Raw genomic sequence first — 22635 nt, forward strand, 5'->3', positions numbered from 1 at the left:
GTATGTTTGCATGGAGTTCCAAGGACCATTGTATCAGACAGAGGAACCCAATTTACCTCGAAGTTTTGGAAGCAGTTACATGAAACATTGGGAACCAGGCTGGAATTTAGTACAGCTTTTCACCCGCAGACAGATGGACAGACCGAGAGAGTCAACCAGATTTTGGAGGACATGTTGAGAGCTTGTGCCCTAGATTATGGATCTAGTTGGGACGACAATTTGCCATATGCGGAGTTTTCATATAACAACAGTTATCAAACCAGTTTGAAGATGGCCCCTTTCGAAGCTTTGTACGGAAGGAGGTGTAGAACACCGTTGTTATGGGACGAAGTTGGAGACCGTCAGCTGTTTGGACCAGATTTGATTAAGGAGTCTGAACAGAAAGTGAGGTTGATTCGCGATAGGCTCAAGGTAGCCCAGTCCAGGCAAAAGAGTTATGCTGATTCTAAACGAAAAGAGACAGTTCACGAAGTCGGAGACCGAGTGTATCTTCGAGTATCACCACTTCGAGGAGTGAAGCGCTTTGGAGTTAAGGGAAAGTTAGCGCCCCGTTTTATCGGACCATACAGAGTTGTGGAACGTATGGGAGAGGTTGCCTACAAGCTGGAATTGCCCGAAGGATTGTCTGGAGTTCATGATGTATTTCACGTTTCCCAGTTGAAGAAGTGCCACGCAGAGATGGCTGAGATACCACTGAGAGATACTGTGCCACTGGAAGCGATTCAGCTGGAAAGTGATTTGACCTATGAGGAGAAACCAGTTAAGATTCTTGAGTATGCCAGCCGAGTTACCCGCAGCAAGGTTATCAAGTTTTGCAAAGTCCAGTGGAGTCACCACACGGAAGATGAAGCCACCTGGGAGCGAGAGGAAGATCTACGGAAGGACCACTCCCACCTGTTTTCTAGCCAACCCGAATCTCGAGGGCGAGATTCATCTTAAGGGGGGTAGGTTTGTAACATCCCAAATTTTCAATTTGGTATGTTATACATAGATCATCATTGCATATCATGTTTTATTGCATTTTGACAAATCCTCGATAAATCCTAAGCAACTCAAGGACCCTCGGAGAGAGTTGGGGATTTTCTCGAATTTTCATATTTGATTTTCATCAAATAATAAGACGAGGATTTTGGTTTTAATTATTTTCTCTCCGGAAAAATATTTCATTTTAAAAATAAATGAGAGGAGAAAATATGACTTCTCCAAAACAATTGAAATACTGGAGGTAAAATGTTAAAATCATTTATTGGAATTTATTTGGATTTTATTTGCAATTTTTATTGCATTAAAAATATTGCATGTTTTCAAAATATTTATTTTGTGTTAAAAAAATGTTCACCCTATTCTAGATTTTCTAACTAGACGGGGAAAATTTATTTTATATTTTTGGACTTTTATTTATTTTTCTACGAATTATTTTCCGCGGAACGTTTAAAAAAAAACGCGCGCGCCCGCCGGGCCGAGCCCAGCCGCGCCAGGCCGCCGGCCCACCTCGCGCTCCCTCTCCTTCGCCAGCACACGCCGCCGCCGCCGTGTCCATGGCGGACACGGGAGTCCGAGCCCGCGCCGCCGGAGCTTGCCCCTCCTCCAAGCCGAGCTCCCCCCCTTCCCCCTTTATATACCCCCCCTCTTCTCTCCTCTCATCTCGCCGCCGCCCGCCTTGCCCGCCTCGCCGCCGCCGGACCGAGCCCGAGCCCGAGCCGCCGCCGTTCGCCGCCGCCGGACCGAGCCCGAGCCCGAGCCGCCGCCGTTCGCCGCGCCCCTCGCCGCCCTCGCCCCGAGCCGCCGGAGCCCCGCCGGAGCCCCCGCCCCGACGAGGTACTGCCCCGTTCGTTTTGCCGGTTTTCTAAAAAAAAAACCATTCGTTTAAAAAAAAAACCCTAAATCGGTTTTTTTTCGGTTTTATTATTTTGCGAGCGTTCACCGAACCGTCCGTTTTAACGAACGCGTTCGTCGGTTTTTCTCTGTTAACAAACGTCCGTTCTTTAACCGTTCGTCCATTTTTCTTTTTCGTCGGATTTTTCTGCGATTATCTCAGATTCGATTTCTGATCGAATCTTCGTTTCTGTTTAACTTCTCGCTCGTTTATCGGAATCAGGCGATTCAAGCACCTAGAGTTTCGTCTCGAAATTCTCTTTCCGTTTAACCTACTCAAACAAGTTTTTGCTACAGTAAAATTTGACCTAGATCCAGATTAGTAAACGAAGCTTCTTTCTTTCGCCGTTTGACTTTCGTTGCTTCTTTCGAGTTGATTCTTTTTGCAAACCGGAGTTCTTAAGTTGAACTTTCTGGTTGGATCTTTCATTCGAGTTTTACCTGTGCATTAGATGAGTACTGATTGTATGCTTGTTTGTTTGCGATAGAGTACCCGGAGTGTGCCGCTTGTTACTTCGAATCGCTAGGTTTTGCGGATCATCAGCAAGGCAAGTAACACTTTGATCATACCCTTTCATACCCAGTTTTTATTGCATTAGATCTATTCCTCAAACATTGCATGATTAGGATCTAATTAAATTGTGGGTATTGGGAAGTAGTTGAGGTAGTACCTATTACCTGTTTTATTTATCAAACCCTTGGGAGTTACTTCTACGTTGCTATTATATTGCCATGCTATGCTCGTAGACGTGGATTGGGTTTGAGAGATATTCATGACAGATGTGAGATTGTTAATGGTTTACTTAAGGTGGCAACTAAAACTCACATCTGGGTGGATTGAGGTACCTGGGTATTCCAGGATTGCCTGTTTTTCTTTTGGACCGCCACCCAGGTTCAAAGGGATCATGAGATTATTCATGCTAGAAACTTCCGTGTGCAGCCGCAAGCTATTATGGGCTCTAGCATAGTTGACTAAGTTGTGTGAACTCTTACAGTGGTAGACTAGCAGATGTAGGGGAAAGTAGGTGTAACTGTCTACCCATACGTAAGGTGCAAACACTTCTGAAAGACTGTGTCTCGGTCATCCGTTACTCAAACACCATGTAGTGCGAGTAATCCAACGGAGGAGATCGAGTCTTGTGGGGAAAAGTGCACAAACCTCTGCAGAGTGTACAAACTAATCATGGTTAGCCGTGTCCCCGGTTATGGACAACTTGAGTATCTAGTACTTGGATTATCATGTGAATCTCATCACTATGTTACTTCTAATTAATTTTGTTGGGTTATTGATGACATTTAATTGGGATTGAGATGCTGTCAACCATCTCAATGTTTCACAACCACCATGATAGTTAAATAAAATTTATTCCTTTGAAGTAGGATAAAATTGGCTTTTCGCAAAATTGTAACCATAGAGCTTTCCACCAGCCATATATGCATGTAGTATAGCATTATTATTGTTCATTATTCTCTATGTGTTACATTGCCAGCATATTCTATGTGCTGACCCGTTTTCGGGCTGCAACGTTTCATGTTGCAGACTTTTCAGACGACGAGTAAGGTGCCTTAGGTCGTGGTCTTATACTCAGTGATGCCGCTGGAGTTGATGGACTCACTTATCTTCCAAGTCTTCCGCTGTTATCGTTTAGATGGCCTTAAGCCATATTTTTCATACTTAATCTCTTTGGAGATATTCGATGTAATAAGTGTGTGATTGCTACTCTGTTATAAATCCTCCATTTGTACTGTGCGTGTCAGCATTACTGGTCCAGGGATGACACTGGTGCACAGCAGCACAGACCATTTGAGGTCTGGTCGCTACAACAGTTGCCGTTTCCAAAGCGTGTGCGATGTAAGACAATATCACAAATGGGGCGGGCAAACTAAATGTTTGTGATAGTTGCCTTTTTCGTACACGATTCGCAACCATGAACTGTTTTTGATGAAGTATGCATCGTAAACGTTGCACCATAGAATAGTGTGCGTGATAGTTGTCGTGTACGATGATGTTACGACGGTCCGACATTTCGTAATCCTATCCGACACTCGTACAACGATTAGCTAATCTTCTTAATTAGTTATCACATACGGTTTGGGACAAGCTAGCGAATGTGTGTGATTGTATGCTTATCATACACGTTCTATAATAGTGAACCGTTTCTGATGGGTCGCGCATTGCAAATGTAGCACCACCGAATATCGACTGTGATGGCAATGCGAGCACAAATGAGTAGGAGTACTATATATATGCATCTTGGCTCCCTATCCCCGACGGTTTCTGGGTCGTGTGGGAAGGACCCCCGTATCGCCCGCACTCACTTGGCGACGGTTCCAAATGCCGTCATGGAAAGGGGTTAAAAACCGTTTGTATAGCACCGACGCGTACTAGTGGATGTATGTGGTCCGATGAGTGTTGAGGCTCGCAGCGGGTATCATTATTTTCTGACCTTCACAGATGATTTGAGAAGATATGGGTATATCTACTTAATGAAACACAAGTCTGAAACATTTGAAAAGTTCAAAGAATTTCAGAGTGAAGTGGAGAATCATCGTAACAAGAAAATAAAGTTTCTACGATCTGATCACGGAGGCGAATATTTGAGTTACGAGTTTGGCCTTCATTTAAAACAATGTGGAATAGTTTCACAACTCACGCCACCTAGAACACCACAGCGTAATAGTGTGTCCGAATATTGTAATTGTACTTTATTAGATATGGTGCGATCCATGATGTCTCTTACCGATTTACCACTATCGTTTTGGGGTTATGCATTAGAGACAGCTGCATTCATGTTAAATAGGGCACCGTCTAAATCCGTTGAGACGACACCGTATGAACTGTGGTTTGGCAAGAAACCTAAGCTGTTGTTTCTTAAAGTTTGGGGTTGCGACACTTATGTCAAAAGGCTTCAGCCTGATAAGCTCGAACCCAAATCGAAGAAGTGCGTCTTCATAGGATACCCTAAGGAAACAATTGGGTACACCTTCTGCCACAGATCCGAAGGCAAGATCTTTGTTGCCAATAATGGAACATTTCTAGAGAAGGAGTTTCTCTCGAAAGAAGTGAGTGGGAGGAAAGTGGAACTTGATGAGGTAATTGTACCTTCTCTCGAATTGGAAAGTAGCTCATCACAGAAAACCATTCCCGTGATGCCTACATCAACTAGAGAGGAAGCTAATGATGATGATCATGAAACTTCATATCAAGTTACTACCGAACCTTGTAGGTCAACTAGAGTACGATCCGCACTAGAGTGGTACGGTAATCCTGTTCTGGAAGTCATGTTACTAGACCATGGCGAACCTAGCCCAGATTCTGATAAATGGCTTGAGGCCATGAAATCTGAGATAGGATCCATGTATGAGAACAAACTGTGGACTTGCCCGATGATCGGCGAGCCATAGAGAATAAATGGATCTTCAAGAAGAAGACTCACGCTGATGGTAATGTTATTCTCTACAAAGCTCGACTTGTCGCGAAAGGTTTTCGACAAGTTCAAGGAGTTGACTATGATGAGACTATCTCACCCGTAGCGATGCTTAAGTCTGTCCGAATCATGTTAGCAATTGCCGCATTTTATGATTATGAAATCTGGCAAATGGACGTCAAAACTGCATTCCTTAATGAATTTCTTAAAGAAGAGTTGTATATAATGCAACCAGAAGGTTTTGTTGATTCTAAAGGTCCTAACGAAGTGTGCAAGCTCCAGCGATCCATCTATGGACTGGTGCAAGCATCTCGGAGTTGGAATATACGCGTCGATGAGGTGATCAAAGCATATGGTTTTATACAGACTTTCAGAGAAGCCTGTATTTACAAGAAAGTGAGTGGGAGCTCTAGAACATTTCTAATATTATTTGTGGATGACATATTGTTGATTGGAAATGATGTCGAATTTCTAGATAGCATAAAAGGATACTTGAATAAGAGTCTTTCAATGAAAGACCTCGGTGAAGCTGCTTATATATTGGGCATCAAGATCTATAGAGATAGATCAAGACACTTAATAGGACTTTTACAAAGCACATACCTTGATAAAGTTTCGAAGAAGTTCAAAATGGATCAGTCAAAGAAAGGGTTCTTGCATGTGTTACAAGGTGTGAAATTGAGTCAGACTCAATGCCCGACCACTGCAGAAGATAGAGAGAAAATGAAAGTCATTCCCTATACCTCAGCCATAGGTTCTATCATGTATGCTATGCTGTGTACCAGACCTGATGTGTGCCTTGCCATAAGTCTGACAAAGAGGTACCAAAGTAATCCAGGAGTGGATCGCTGAACAGCGGTCAAGAACATCCTAAAGTACCTGAAAAGGACCAAGGATATGTTTCTCGTTTATGGAGGTGACAAAAAGCTCGTCGTACATGGTTACGTCGATGCTAGTTTTGACACTGATTTGGATGACTCAAAGTCACAAACCGGATACGTATTTATATTGAATGGTGGAGCTGTCAGTTGGTGCAGTTCCAAGCAGAGCGTCGTGGCGGGATCTACGTGTGAAGCGGAGTACATAGCTGCTTCGGAAGTAGCAAATGAAGGAGTATGGATGAAGGAGTTCATATCCGATCTAGGTGTAATACCTAGTGCATCGGGTCCAATGAAAATCTTTTGTGACAATATTGGAGCAATTGCCTTAGCGAAGGAATCCAGATTTCACAAAAGCACCTAACACATCAAGAGATGCTTCAACTCCATCCGTGATCAAGTCAAGGAAGGAGACATAGAGATTTGCAAAATGCATACGGATCTATATGTAGTAGACCCATTGACTAAGCCTCTTCCACGAGCAAAACATGATCAAAACCAAGACTCCATGGGTGTTAGAATCACTGCACTGTAATCTAGATTATTGACTCTAGTGCAAGTGGGAGACTGAAGGAAATATGCCCTAGAGGCAATAATAAAGTTGTTATTTTATATTTCCTTATTCATGATAAATTTTTATTATTCATGCCAGAATTGTATTGATCAGAAACCTAAATTCATGTGTGAATACATAGACAAACACTGTGTCCCTAGTGAGCCTCTACGTGACTAGCTCGTTGATCAAAGATGGTTAAGGTTTCCTAACCATGGACATGGGTTGTCATTTGATAACGGGATCACATCATTAGGAGAATGATATGATGGACAATACCCATCCGTTAGCTTAGCATGTTGACCGTTCAGTTTTATTGCTATTGCTTTCTTCATGTCAAATACATATTCCTTCGACTATGAGATTATGCAACTCCCGGATACCGGAGGAATGCTTTATGTGCTATCAAATGTCACAACGTAACTGGGTGATTATAAAGATGCTCTATAGGTACTCCGAAGGTGTTTGTTGAGTTGGCATATATCGAGATTAGGATTTGTCACTCGGAGTATCGGAGAGGTATCGCTGGGCCCTCTCGGTAATACACATCATAAGAAGCCTTGCAAGCAAAGTGACTAATGAGTTAGTTGCAGGATGATGTATTACAGAACGAGTAAAGAGACTTGCCGGTAACGAGATTTAACTAGGCATGAAGATACCGACGATCGAATCTCGGGCAAGTAACATACCGATAGACAAAGGGAATTACGTATGTTGTCATAACGGTTCGACCGATAAAAGATCTTCATAGAATATGTAGGAGCCAATATGAGCATCCAGGTTCTGCTATTGGTTATTGACCGGAGAAGTGTCTCGGTCATGTCTACATAGTTCTCGAACCCGTAGGGTCCGCACGGTTAACGTTCAATGACAATTTAGTATTATATGAGTTATGTGATTTGGTGACCGAATGTTGTTAGGAGTCCCGGATGAGATCACAGACATGAAGAGGAGTCTTGAAATGGTCGAGAGGTAAAGATTGGTATATAGGATGATAGTATTCGGACACCGGAAGTGTTCCGGAGTGTATCGGGTATTTATCGGAGTAACGGAGGGGTTACCGGAACCCCCGGGAGAATATATGGGCCATATGGGCCATGAGAGGGGAGGACACCAGCCCACAAGGGGTGGCGAGCCCCCACTATGGCAGGAGGCCGAGTGGGAGAAGGAAAAGAGGGGGTTCGGCCCCCTCTTCCTTCTCTCTTCCCCCTTCCCTTTTCTTCTCTGGTGAAAAAAGGCAGGGGGGCGCCACTTGGGGAAACCCCAAGGATCCTACTTCGGGCGCCCCTGGCTACCTCTCCTCCCCTCCCACCTATATATATGTGGGGAGGGGGCGCCTAGAACACACAACATCAATTGTTAGCCATGTGCGGCGTCTCCCTCCACAGTTCACACCCCGGGTCATATTCTCACGGTGCTTAGGCGAAGCCGTGCGCGGATCACTTCACGATCACCGTCACCATGCCGTCGTGCTGACATAACTCATCTACTACCTCAACACCTTGCTGGATCAAGAAGGCGAGGGACGTCACCGAGCTAAACGTGTGCAAAACTCGGAGGTGCCGTACGTTTGGTGCTTGATCGGTCGGAGCTAGAAGAAGTTCGACTACATCAACCACGTTGTCAAACGCTTCCGCTTTCGGTCTACGAGGGTACGTAGACACACTCTCCCCCTCGTTGCTATGCATCTCCATGGATAGATCATTGTGTGTGTGTAGATTTTTTTTGTTTTTCCATGCAACATTTCCTAACACTTCAGGGCACCCCGAGCCCGCTGCCATCCCCTACAGCCCCACCATGAGCACCGCATCCAACCTCCTCTCTCCGCCCTCTCCTTTTGTAGCCGTAGCTCGCCACCATCGCGTTCGTGCTCCGGCCACCGCCATGGCCATGGATCTCCATGCTCACCGCCACGCTCTGCGTGAACTAGTCGCTGTGGCATGTTCCCCATGAACCACTGCTGCCGCCTGGCTAGCTAGTTTGCCCGCTCGCGTTGTGTTTTGCCAATTCCTAAAATTCGGCACCGTCTGTCGTCGTTGTGGCGCCCGTTTCCGGCCGCCTCCACCCCTGCCACTGACCTCACCCGACACGCCGCATCGTGGGCGTCCCGTAGAGCTTAACCGCGGGTCCAGAGGCCCTTTGTAGGCAAATCCCGGCCCCCTGCCGTGCGTGCCACCGTGAAATATGGTCGCCGGAGTTGCTCCGATGACAACGCTGAGGTGGCCGGCCACGTGGCCCCCTCCGGGTCACTGGCAAAGGGCCCAACGGGCCCAGTTGACCAAAGTCAACGGCTGACTAGGCAGCGCCAGTCACTGCCAGTGGGTCCAGTTGACTGGGTTGACCCGGTCAACCCTGCTGACTGGGCAGCCTGGGTAAGTGACATGTAGCCCCCACGCTGATTAAACATTTTATAAATAATTAATCTGCTAATTATTATGTTAATTAAAATTGTTATTTAAACAGTCACTGAGAGTGGGTATCACCTAGCTAATTAAATTAATGCACTGTTTAGCCCACTGAGTATGACATGTAATTTTTTGAAAAATCATATAGAATAATTTATAACTCGGATGAAAATAATTTATAAATGAAAGTTGCTCAGAAAAATATAGCGAATCCAAATATGCTGCCCGTTCATCTGTCACAAGCCTCTAGCATGATGAACATGGATCCTTCCCCTTTGATTCATCTGTCCAAAAAATGCCAAACGCAGGGAAAACACTCCCAAATGTTTTCCCGCTTCCCGTGTAACATGTAGCATGGCGTTAGGTCACCCCTAGCACTGCATATTGTCATGTCATGCATCATGATGCACTTGTTTTCTTTATATTTATTTTTTCTTCCTCCTCTTCTCTCCGGTAGACACCGAGACTGACGCTGCTCCAGAGTACGACCACACCCCTGATGTTCAGCCACTCTCAGCAAAGCTTCTAGGCAATCAAAAACCCCTTGATCATTCCTATATCGCCCATTTTCTTCTCTCTCGTGCTTGCATTAGATTTTGCTACTGTTGTTCATTTATACCTATTCTGATGCATAGCCGATTTTGTAACCTGTTATTGTTACCTTACCTGCTTATCCTATATGCTTAGTATAGGTTGGTTAGTGATCCACCAGTGACCCCTCACCTTGTCCCTGTTTCCCTGCTTTATGACCAACGACTCGATCAACATGATCTACATCCAGGACCCGACACATCACCTCACTACCCCTTAGTTGTACGACTCTGTAAGTTACTATCGAGTGCCGAGGGTGATACCTCGTATAGCACTTATGATGAGATCTATGTAGTGTAGTTAATTGGTCGTGGTTTATCGAGGGTGATTCCTCCTTCACCACTCCAGATAACGACTCTGTCATGCAACACATCAAGTGTGAACCCTCGAGGGTAATTCCTCCAAGTTCCTCTTGGCAGATACATCAAGTGGAATCCATCGAGAGTGATTCCTCGGATTCCCCCTTGGTGTTATGAACACATGGCTACTTTGACTTTACCCCAGAACCATGATGAAATTGGGTCAGCCCCAAGGGGTACCTGATACGTCTCTAACGTATCTATAATTTTTGATTGTTCCATGCTATTATATTATCTGTTTTGGATGTTTTATATGCATTAATATGCTATTATATATTATTATTGGGACTAACCTATTAACCTAGAGCTCAGTGCCAGTTTCTATTGTTTTCCTTGTTTTTGAGCTTCACAGAAAAGGAATACTAAACGGAGTCCAAACGGAATAAAACTTCACGATGATTTTTCTTGGACCAGAAGACACCCAGGAGACTTGGAGTTCAAGTCAGAAGAGGCCACGAGGCGGCGACAAGGGTGGAGGGCGCGCCCAGGGGGTAGGGCGCGCCCCCTACCTTGTGGGCCCCTCGTTAACCCCCTGACCTAGTTCTTCCTCCTATATATTCACATATATTCCCAAACCGCCAGAGGCATCCACGAAAACACTTTTCCACTGCCGCAACCTTCTGTTCCCGTGAGATCCCATCTTGGGGCCTTTTCTGGCATCCTGCCGGAGGGGGATTCGATCACAGAGGGCATCTACATCAACTCTATTGCCCTTCTGATGAAGCGTGAGTAGTCCACCTCAGACCTACGGGTCCATACACTACTAGGGAAAACCTTATACATAGAATCTTAGCAGCAGGGCGGTACAGGAAGAGGCGCTACTGCTAATTAGCAATAGCGCGTGAACAAAACAGGCACTACTGCTACTCACTTAGCAGTAGCGCGGCTCGGTGGAACCACACTGCTACTAAAATTGACCGACAGTTCCCACCACCCTAAGTTTAGTAGTAGCGCGCTCTTGCTAACCGCGCTAATGATAAATTAATAGTAGTAGCGTGCTTTTTTGGGTGGTGCTACTGCTAATTTTGAAACTGGCCACATGGCGGGCCCCGCTTATCAGTAGCGCATATGCCAGAAGCGCGCTGCTGCTATGTCATTAGCAGTAGCGCGGTTTACGACCAGCGCTACTGCTAAGCCGCAGCATATACCACCTTTTCCCTCCCCTCCCCCATCATCTCTTCCTCACTTTCCCCTACCTCCCACCTCCTCTCTCCCTCACTTTGCTTCTTCTTCACTACTTCTCCCCCTATTAGTCTCCTTCTTCTACCTACCTTTCTCTCTCTTTATTACTCCTAGCTAACTACACCACCTCCATTAATGCATCTCCTTTCTCTTTTTCCTCCCCCTCCACTAGTTGAAGTTTTCTCCTCCCAAACTAGCTAGCTAGGTAGATGTAGCATTTAGTGAAGTGACCTATATACCCCCTAACTAGATCTAGCCTTGTCAAGAAGAGCTTTGTCCACTTTTGATCTCCCTACTACATCATCATCTCCACCGTGTGCTCGATCTCGAGATAGGTGATTAAAAATTTATGCTTTTGCAAGAATGGAAATATGTGTATGTGTGTGCGATATGACATAATCGGGCGATATGATGAAAATTGTGTGTGTGGCATGAGTTGACGCCGAATTGTGCTTGTGAGTTGCCTATGTTTTGCTGAAATGTCAATTTATTTCTGTTTCAGCGAATTCCGGGCAAACTCTAGATCTATATGTCCTATTTTTTAGGGAAGGTCATGCTGAATTTTTGTATGACTTTGATGCATGCATGCATTTTTATAATCAATTTGTTTATTATTATCGTGCAGACGTTCATGATGGTCAGTGGAACGATGGTGGACAGGTGGTTGCGGTCGGCGGTGTAGGACATGAAAGAAAATAACCCGACAGAGGTTTTATGTCCGTGTCAAAGATGCAAAGGAATAGTTTGGCTCGACCCCTATGACGATGGTCGTGTCGAAGCACACCTACTCATGACTGGTTTCATGGATGGCTACACTTGGTGGATAATTAAAGATGAGGATGAGGATGTTGAGGACGCCGACAGGGCAGGAAATGACGACACGGGGAAAGATGAAGAGATGATCGATAATGGCGGCGGGGAAGAGGCCGGACATGGCGGTGAAGAAGGGGCCGGATATGGCAGAGGAGAAGGGGCTGGACATGGTGGCGGAGAAGGGGCTGGGCATGGTGGCGGAGAAGGGGCCGGGCATGGCGGCGGAGAGAACATGGACTCCACGCCACAGAGTTCCTCGATACTAAGTTCAATCGTGCGGGACCCTCATGTTCAAGCACTGCTTCGCAAGGAGATGAGTACTGAGAGAGCTGCTTCTAGAGAGGAGGCCAAGATGCAGCAACTGGTGGTAGACTCGAACACTCCATTGTATGATGGTTGCAATCCTGAGGTGACCCGCTTGAGTTTCACCCTCCAACTCCTGAAGACGAAGGCTAAAAACAAATGGACCGACACTAGCCTCGATGAGCATCTCAAGTACCTAAAGGATGTTCTTCCCGCGGGGAATCTATGTCCTACTAGTGTGGATGAGGCCAAGAAGATCGTGTGCCCTCTTGATCTGCCGCATGTTAGATACCATGCGTGCATCAACGACTGCATAATTTATTGGAAGGAGCATGCGGACAAAACAAGCTGTCCGGTGTGCAATGCTTCTCGATACAAGAAGGCCGGGAAGAAATCTCCCCAGAAAGTTGTATTGTACTTACCGATCACTCCCCGTCTCCAGCAGTATTTCGTAGATCCCAAGGAAGCAAAGCTCATGCGCTGGCACGTGGAGAGGAAGAAGCCCGACGATGGAGACGATCTGAAGCTGAGACACGTCAAGATGGAAGCCAGTGGAGAGCATTGAACGGCGAATATCGGTATTTCGAATGTGATGCAAGGAACATCGTGCTCGATGCGTGTACCGATGGCATGAATCCCTTTGGCAACCAAAACACCAACCATAGCACATGGCCCGTGTTTGTATGGATGTACAACCTCCCCCTGGTTGTGCATGAAGTCGAAGTACGTTCACATGAGCATGCTGATTCAAGGACCGAAACAACCGGGAAATAATATTAATCTGTATCTGGGGCTACTTCAAGAGGAGTTAGACATGTTATGGAAAACACCGGCCAAGACATGGGACGCCAGCAAAGGCGAGTATTTCTACATGAGAGCCGCGCTGATTATGATGGTGCACGACTATCTTGGTTACGGATATGTCACAGGCCAGGTGTGCCATGGATATTGCGGATGCACGCGGTGCATGGATGATATGACGTCTCAGCAGCTAACGTCAAGGAAAGATGGCGGGTCTGGGAAAATCGTGTACATGGGGCATCGAAGATGGCTCGAGAAGGACGACCCGTGGAGAAATCGTGGAGATATATTCAATGGTCACACTGAGCATCGAGGACCTCCACGTAAGCAGAGCGGCGCCGAAATCGATGAGCTATTAAAAACTAGGAATAGCACCCCGCGCCAGGAAAGACGATGAAAAAGGCGCCGGAGCCGCTGCTGAAGGTATGGAAGACGAGGTCTGTGTTCTGGGACTTGGAGTACTTGCACAAACTCGACACACCTCATTGCCTTGATCAAATGCATATCTGTAAGAATGTCCTTGAGAGCTTGCTCGCGACACTGATGAACATGCCGGATAAGACCAAGGATGGGCTAAAGGCAAGAAAAGACTTGCAAGATTTGAAAACCAGGGAAGATCTGCACATGCCGCCCCGTAAAAAGTTAGACGAGATAGAGACGGAGACAAAGGCGGGGGAGAAGAAGGGCAAAAAAGTAAAGGAAGAGGATTATTGCCCCCCTTCTTGCTTCACCTTAAGTCCGGCTGAGATCGATCAATTCTTTAAGTGCCTTACTGGAGTCAAAGTTAGTTCCGGTTACTGTGGCAAGATAAGCAGATATCTAGACACGAATAAGAAAAGTTCAGCGGGATGAAGTCCCACGACTGTCATGTGATGATGATGCAGATACTACCTGTTGCCCTTAGAGGGATAATGGACAAGCACGTCCGTGACACACTTATTGGTCTCTGCAACTTTTTCGACGTCATCTCTCGAAAGTTGATCAGTGTGAAGCAGCTCCGAAGGCTACAAGAAGAGATCATTGTGATATTGAATGAGCTTGAGATGTACTTCCCGCCCGCGTTCTTTGACGTCATGGTGCATCTGTGTGTCCATATTGTGGACGACATAATAGACCTGGGGCCGTCATTCCTGCACAACATGATGCCGTTTGAGAGGATGAATGGGATCATCAAAGGATTCATTCGTAACATGTCCTATCCAGATGCAAGCATCGTCCAGGGCTATCTGACACAAGAGTGCATCTCTTTCTGCGAGAATTTTCTATATGCCGCAGACCAGCCGCCTGGTGTTGGTGTTAGTTTGCCCGTTAACAAGCACGATGGGAGGCTCGAATGAGAAGGTCACTCCAACGGTCGCAGGGAACTGCACGTGGCATACTCAAATCGACGCAACGACTTTGACAGAGCAAACTTGGTAGTGCTACAAGCACCGCGCAAAGAAATTATCGCAAAGAAGTATCGTGATCGGGGGGTATGCAGGACAGACGCTGAAGTTACTAGAGAGCACAACTCCAATTTCCTGCATTGGTTCAAAGATCATATTATTGCTAATCCCCGGAAGAGGGCTCTAAGGACGGATTGCTCATATACGCCTTAGCACATGGCCCCTCACCCTACCTCGTCACCTATCAGGCGTACGATATCAATGGATACACGTTCTACACAGAGGCCAAAGATATGGACAATGATGATCAGAACTCAGGGGTGACGATGGAATGCACGACCGGCAGCGACAATGGCGCAACTGAGAGATTTTACGAAAGGGTTGAGGAGATCTGGGAGCTTGACTACTCTAGACTGCACAACGCGACAATGTTCCGTGTCAGATGGGCTAAGAATGTCGAAAGAGAAAACCGGTATTTCACTATCATGACTATACCCGACGCCAAGAGCGCTACCGTGAATGCTATCGCAAAAAACGAGCCATGGGTACACGCTAAGCACGTGACATAATGCTTCTTCATAACCAACCTGTGCAATCCCAGCCGTGTTGTCATGAGGAGAGGCAAAAGGAACATCATTGGAATGGATGGAGTCGCCAACGAGGAAGACTACGACCAGTACGAAAACCCAATGAGGGAAGATGACGATGACAATGAAGTATACGTCAAAATAAGAATCAATACTACATTACCTAAGAAAGATCGTACTCCATGGAAAAGGAAAAGTCACAATGAGGGGCTCAATTATTCTTCAACGAACAAGAAGGGAAAGAAGGTCACTCAAAAACGAAAACGTCAACGCTGAGGAACCGTTATCGGTCAGATGATGTAATTTACATGTTCCTATTTTGTGTACACACTTAGCCATTATGCATGGGTCAAATGATGTAATATATATGTTCCTATTTTGTATACAACTTAACCGTCAAATGATGCAATATATATCGCCTTAGTTATATACATTGTATCACCTTCCCTTTGTTTACTGCTCTCGGAAAAAAGGAAAAGAAAAGAAAAGAAAAGGGAGAGAAAATAAAGGAAAAGAAAATAGAAGAAACAAACAGGAAAACTGCTATAGGTACTGGTTATAGTAGTAACGCTTTTCTGAAAAAGAGCTATAGCTAGTCAAGTTAGCAGTAGCGCTGTACTGGTAAACACGCTATAGCTACCTGCGATAGCAGTAGCGCTTTATGACTAAATGCATTATAGCTAAGTTAGCTATAGCGGGTTTTACGGGAACGCGCTACTGCTCCCTCGACTTAACCCCCCAAATCCCCACTCTCTGCTTCTTCCCGCCTCTGCTTTCCCCCCCAAATCCCCACTCTCTCTTCCCCTGTCGTCGCCGCCGGAGCCCTGCCATCGCCGCACCCCTGCGCTCGCCCCCGATGCCGGCGCTCGTCTCCATCCCGACGCTCGCCCCCGACCCCGGCACTCACCCCCGTCCCGGCGCTCGCCCCCGTCTCCCCCGACCCCGGCGACCCTCGGTATCGTGCCGTCTCCCCTGACCCCGCCTCGTCTCGGTGCCACGCCGTTTCCCCCGACCCCATCTCTCTTTCTTCCCTCTATAAGCCCTCTCCCCTCCCCTCTTCTATGCTATTTAGTGCTAGTTAGTATGAAACAGTATGAACCCTAGGCTATTTTTTAGTGTAAGAAAAAACAGAATTGATTATATAGGTTTCTTGCATTTTTTAGTTAAAGTAATTGTTGCTATTTAAATTTTATAGTGCTAGTTAGTTAATTAGAATTAGTATGAAACCTAGGACAAATTAGTTAAAGCAACTATTGCTATTTAATTTTTTTAGTTAAAGCAATTGTTGCTATTTAAAAAAACAGAATTTGAAGTGGACAGATTAGTTAAAGCAATTGTTGCTATTTTTTAGTTGCAAATTTGAAGTGGACATGTGATATGTGGACATGTGATCTGGACAGGTCATATTTGGAATTTGGACATGTCATTTGGACATGTGATATTTTGGACATGTCATATTTGGAAAATGATGATTATGTGCAGGGTAAATGATCCGAGTGGCCTATGTTTCGCCGGAATGTTGATTCATTTCTGTTCTGGTGAATTTCAGGCGCTCGATATGTCCACCTTTTAGCAAAGGTCATGCCGAAATTTAAGGGACTCCCTTTGGGCCAGTGGCTGCAATATGGACGTGTGCATGGCGCCGGAGACAGCGCCACATGGAAGGTGTTTTACAACGAGGGCCCAGAGGCCAAGAAGCAGAAACAGAAGTTTAGTCAGGCGGACATCGACGAGAAGGTGAAGCTTGCATTCGAGAAAAAAGCAGCTGAGGACGCGAAAAAATAGCGAAGGAGAAAAATGAGTTGCTACAAGAGGCAGTCAATGCAGCTGTAAATGCCTGCAAAAATGATTTTGCTACTAACTTGGTCCTGGCTATCATCAACTGGACAAAGGAAAATCCAGACAAGATGGTACATGATTTCCCCATGCCCAGCTTCGTCACGAGCAACTCCATGAACAACACCACCGCACCATCACCTGCTCACGGAACCGAGCCTGCTCTCGCACCCGCACCCGCACCCACTCATAGCAGCCCGTCCTCGGTCTCTGGCGTGCTAGGCGGGCCTTCGTCTTTGGCTGAGCTGACGCCCTCATGGTAATTACATGTCGCACCAACATATATATCTAGAATATTCCATTTTCGTTGCCTTTTGGATGTTTTACGCCGCAGACATGTGTTTGCAGGCCGGCGAAACCCCGTGCACCGTACTCTACTTGATCAAAGGCCAGAAGGTGGATGTGAGAAAGGGGGTGATAACGAAGCCCTTGGAACTCATGTTCCACAACCAGCCGATGCCCGCTGGGCACTTCAGGGCTACCTTGTCGAGTGTGAAATTGGGGCACAAGGATTTGCCTCCTCCAGTACGGCTAGGGGAGAGGACGACGAGACCCCCCTGCGGATTGAAAGCTACAAGGGTTGGGTGCTGCTATGGCCGAAGAATCTTCTTCGTCTGGAGCCGGCCGAGAGCACACCAATAACCACACATGAACAAGCATGTATGGAGACCACCACCCCGCCTACGCAATTACCAGCTCCTGTAGTGTCGGGTGAGAGCGACGGATGACGTGATGAAGGGGGTCCAATAGTGGCTGATGTAATCGGCCCTGTAGAACAAAGAATGGATGATGAGATGGAGGAGACAGAGGACCCAATGAGTTTCCTCAATACAGGCGCCTATGACGGTGACTTAGATATGATGAGTCAGCCATATGACGAATCAGGCTATCAGCATGCTGATGAGGATATGGATGATCTGCTCGGGCACGAACGTCCTAGCAGGGATTGCAAGAAGTCTCTCTTCATGAAATCCTCACAGGACACGCCTGAAGATGCCGCCTCAACACAGGCTCAACTAGCCGGGGGTCATACAGTGCTTAGCCCGGCAACACTGGGGCAGGGGTTAAGGAAGGGTCTGGAAGGTGTGGCCAAGAAAAAGGAGAGGAAGAGACCGGGGAAGATAGGCTCAGCTGCCTACAAACAAGCCAGAGCACAAAGCAGCCAGACGGGGGATTTTGAAGAGCGTGTACCCATCAAAGGTGCGTCCATGTTCCATGTCACGGGCGAGCCGATGCTACCGCCGAAACCGCTGGAGGCACTATCAGGGGATCTCAAGAGACTGCACGACCATGTGATGTCGACTGAGAAAAGCCTACTAGCCTCGAAGGATCCAGGATATCCGACATACGCAGCTCGTGTGCCTGAGGGGAAGTGCTACGTCTACACACGGCCCACGGAGGTGTTCTTCCTGCGGTTTGACCATATCTTCGAGATGTTTCTGGCAAGGCAGCTCGATTTTACAATCGTCTGCCTTTTAGCGCTACATATGAGCTCCATCACGAAGAGAGAAGAAGTCTTGCAAATCTATGTGGCGGATCCGTACTACATGCACGAGTCCTTCTTGAGTCTCAGCGACTTTGAGCGTGAAACTACTAGGGAGTACCTCCAAAACTTCATGGGTACAAAATAATGACCAAGAAATTGTCCTCCTGCCTTATCATCCAAAGTAAGTCAGTTCCGGACAACCCTTTCGTACGTTTCAATCATTCCTTCTCGCTCATATGGAGAATAATTTGAGGTGTTTTTTTCGCCGCAGTAACGGGCGTGCCTTCCTTATCGTTCTTTACCCGCGAGTCTCCCACGTCGTGTATTTCGACCTTACTAGAAACTATGAGAAGAAGGACTACACCCACATAATGAATATTCTAGATGATGCTCTCCAAGGCTTCAGCATTAGGGGTGGCCACCTACAGATCAGGAAACAAAGGAACAAGAAGTTGGGTTTCTTGCATAAAACTAACTTCTGCTGCATCCATGTCCCAAAACCAAGCAAGAAAGATGGATTCTACCTCCTCCATCTCATGACTGAGTTCAACACGGATCACAAAAGCTTCGCATGACAAGCAGAAACGATGATCATATCCGCAAGTGGGTAGAATCTCATGGAGAAGCAGATTATAAACTTACAGATGACTTCTTTCGCATCCAAAGGGACATTGCGACGATCATCATGAAAGAAGTCGTCGATGAGAAGGGGATGTTCCACCACAGCCCTATATCGCGAGCTGACGTCCAAACTCACATAGGCATGCAACATCATGACCTCACACCATTCAAGAAGCTAGGGTCCATCCTTGATGATATGGAAGGATGGAACTTCTAGTGATTTACGATGCCGATGATGATGATATGTGTCGATTGAACTTGTATACTTTCTGTAGCGATGAAACTTTGTGATGTCCACGGTCCCTGCCGAACTTGCGTAACGCTACTTTGTTAGTTTGGGTACGATGACCTGCGTACCTCTAGTTAATTAGTTTGCGTACTATATGTTGCATCTAGTTGCTAACCCTTTCTTTTTCGTGTTGCTCTAGTATATTTTGTTGCATATGATTGTACATTCTCTTGATGAAGATGCATCTCTAACAGGTATCTAGATTCTTGATGGCGAAGAAGCAGTGCTATGCCATGTACAAAGGGAAGGTTCTGGGAGTGTACGACGAGTGGCCTGAGTGCCAGGCGCAAGTGGATGTGGTCTCGGGTGCCAGCCATAAAGGCTTCAAAAGCAGACAAGAAGCATAAGCTAGTTACTTGAGGTTCACGCTAGCGCGAGAGAGGACTCGTAATCGCGGCCTCATGTACTGCATAGTTCCGCTCTTACTCATAGTGATAGCTCTTCTCGCGTATATCATTGTTTAGATGGATGACGATGTAGTTGCAAGTATTCAATACTTGTATCACTATTTTTGAGATGATGACGAGAGACCACTTTGTGTTGGATGATGATTATGATGATTACATGATTTGATGAGACTATTTGTATGTATATGCTATGATTACATTTGTATGTGTATGATATGCTAGAGATTATTGTATAATGCTCTAAACAAAATTCAGCAGCACAAAATATGGAGCATATTTTTTTTCCAGAAACTAATAATAGTAGCGCGGGGTATGGCTTTAGCAGCAGCGAGTTCTTATCAGTAGCGCTCTTTCTTCAAGGGCACTACAGCTATTAGCAGCAGCGCGTGTTGGAGACCGACACTGCTGCTATCCCTCGATAGCAGTAGCGCGGGTCGAACCGCGCTACTGATAAGAGTTAGCTGTGCCCGCGCTACTACTAGGCATTTAACCCGCGCTACTGCTAGGCTTTTCCCTAGTAGTGATAGTTAGTAGCTAGATGGCTTCTTCTCTCTCTTTGATTCTCAATACCATGTTCTCCTCGATGTTCTTGGAGATCTATCCGATGTAATACTCTTTTGCGGTGTGTTTGTCGAGATCCGATGAATTGTGGATTTATGATCAGCTTATCTATGAATATTATTTGAATCTCCTCTGAATTCCTATATGCATGATTTGGTATCTTTGTATTTCTCTTCGAATTATCGGTTTGGTTTGGCCTAATGCGTTACTCTGTTCTTATGAACTTAATACTCTAGATGCATGCTGGATAGCGGTCGATGTGTGGAGTAATAGTAGTAGATGCAGAATCGTTTCGGTCTACTTGACACGGACGTGATGCCTATATTGCATAATCATTGCCTTGGATATCGTCATAACTTTGTGCCTTTCTATCAATTGCTCGACAGTAATTTGTTCACCCACCGTATTATTTGCCTTCATGAGAGAAGCCTCTAGTGAAACCTATGGCCCCCGAGTCTATTTTCCATTATATTAGTTTCTGATCTACTATTTTGCAATCTTTTATTTTCAGATCTATAAACCAAAAAACCCAAAAATATTTTATCTTTTGTTTAGTTCTATTTATCTATCTCTTTCAGATCTCACTTTTGCAAGTGATCCTGAAGGGATTGACAACCCCTTTATCGCGTTGGGTGCAAGTGTTTGATTGTTTGTGCAGGTATTGGTAATTTGTGCGTTCTTCTCCTACGGGATTGATACCTTGGTTCTCAAACTGAGGGAAATACTTATCTCTACTTTACTGCATCACCCTTTCCTTTTCAAGGGAAAAACCAACACAAGCTCAAGAAGTAGCAGGAAGAATTTCTGGCGCCGTTGCCAGGGAGATCTACGCCAAGTCAAGACATACCAAGTACCCATCATAAAAGTTAAAACTCTCATCTCTTGCATTACATTATTGGCCATTCGCCTCTCATTTTCCTCTCCCCCACTTCTAAAATGATTTTTGAAAAGATTTGCCTTTTTTCTTTCTCCCTTCTTCCGTTCGTCTTCTCGTTTGCTTTTTGTTTGCTTGTGTGTTATATCGCTTGTCTTGGTTTCATGGCTAGTCCTCCCGTCATTGTTAGCACTCCCGATAATGAAGTCCTTAATTTTAAGCAAAGGGAGGGGGGAAATTTAAAGGATGCTTGGTATAGAATTTGTAATGCTCAGAATAGATCTACTTGAAAGCAAACTACTGCCGTTCTCATTCGCAATTTTTATGTGGGCATTACTCGTTGGAATAGATATGTTCTAGATACCATTACCGGGGGGAATTTCTTGGGGAGCCATACTTTTGATTCTTATAATGCTATGATAGATTTGTTAGGCCCACCACCTCTTATGATAAATGGAACTATTTTAACCTTGGAACATGTGATGCAAAGGCTTGATATTATTGAGAATAAAATTGATACCGTAGAGTTGATTGAAAAAAGATTCATAATCAGATTACTCAATATGGATCTAAGGTAGGAGTTACTTCAAAGAATCTTAGGGAAAAGGAACCCATAGTTATTGAAAAGATAGATCTAGATTCTGCTAGAATTGGCTAACTAGAAGATATTACTACCAACTTAGGTTCCGCTTTTTCCTCTGTTAAAACGACTCAAGATTTTCCTTCCACTAAGGCTGCAAAGTTTATTTATGTTCCTAAGAATAAGGGTGAATCTTCTAGTAAAGGTAACGAAGATCTCAAAACAATAAGTGTTCACTCTAACCTTTTTGATATTATTAAGGAACCAATTGCCACAAGTGAATTTCCTGATTTATTGCCTAGGAGTTTGATCATTGATAAAACCGAAGAATCTCCTAAGGATTATAAGTGTGCAATCGAGGAATTGCATACCAAAGATGACAATACCTAGATCCATGTTTATGCCTAGCTAAGGGCATTAAACAATAGCGCTTGTTGGGAGGCAACCCAATTTTATTTTTGTTCTTGCTTTTTTTGGTTCTGTTTTTCAATAAATAATTCATCTAGCCTCTGGTTAGATGTGTTTTTGTGTTTTAATTAGTGTTTGTGCCAAGTAAGACCTTTGGGATGGCTTACGGTGATAGTTGATTTGATCTTGCTGAAAAACAGAAACTTTTGCACCTAGCAAAATAGTTTTCATAATTCACAGAAGCGTGCTTTTGTTCTGAATTTTTTACAAAAGATTGATATAGAAATTGCCCAGTTTTCCCTAATTTTTCAGAATTTTTGGAGTTACATAAGTATTCAAAGTTCTCTGATTGCTACAGATTGTTCTGTTTTTGACAGATTTTGTTTTATTTGTGTTGTTTGCTTATTTTGATG

The sequence above is a fragment of the Triticum aestivum genome, chromosome 2D (assembly GCF_018294505.1).
Source record: "Triticum aestivum cultivar Chinese Spring chromosome 2D, IWGSC CS RefSeq v2.1, whole genome shotgun sequence".
NCBI classification, from domain to species: Eukaryota; Viridiplantae; Streptophyta; class Magnoliopsida; order Poales; family Poaceae; genus Triticum; species Triticum aestivum.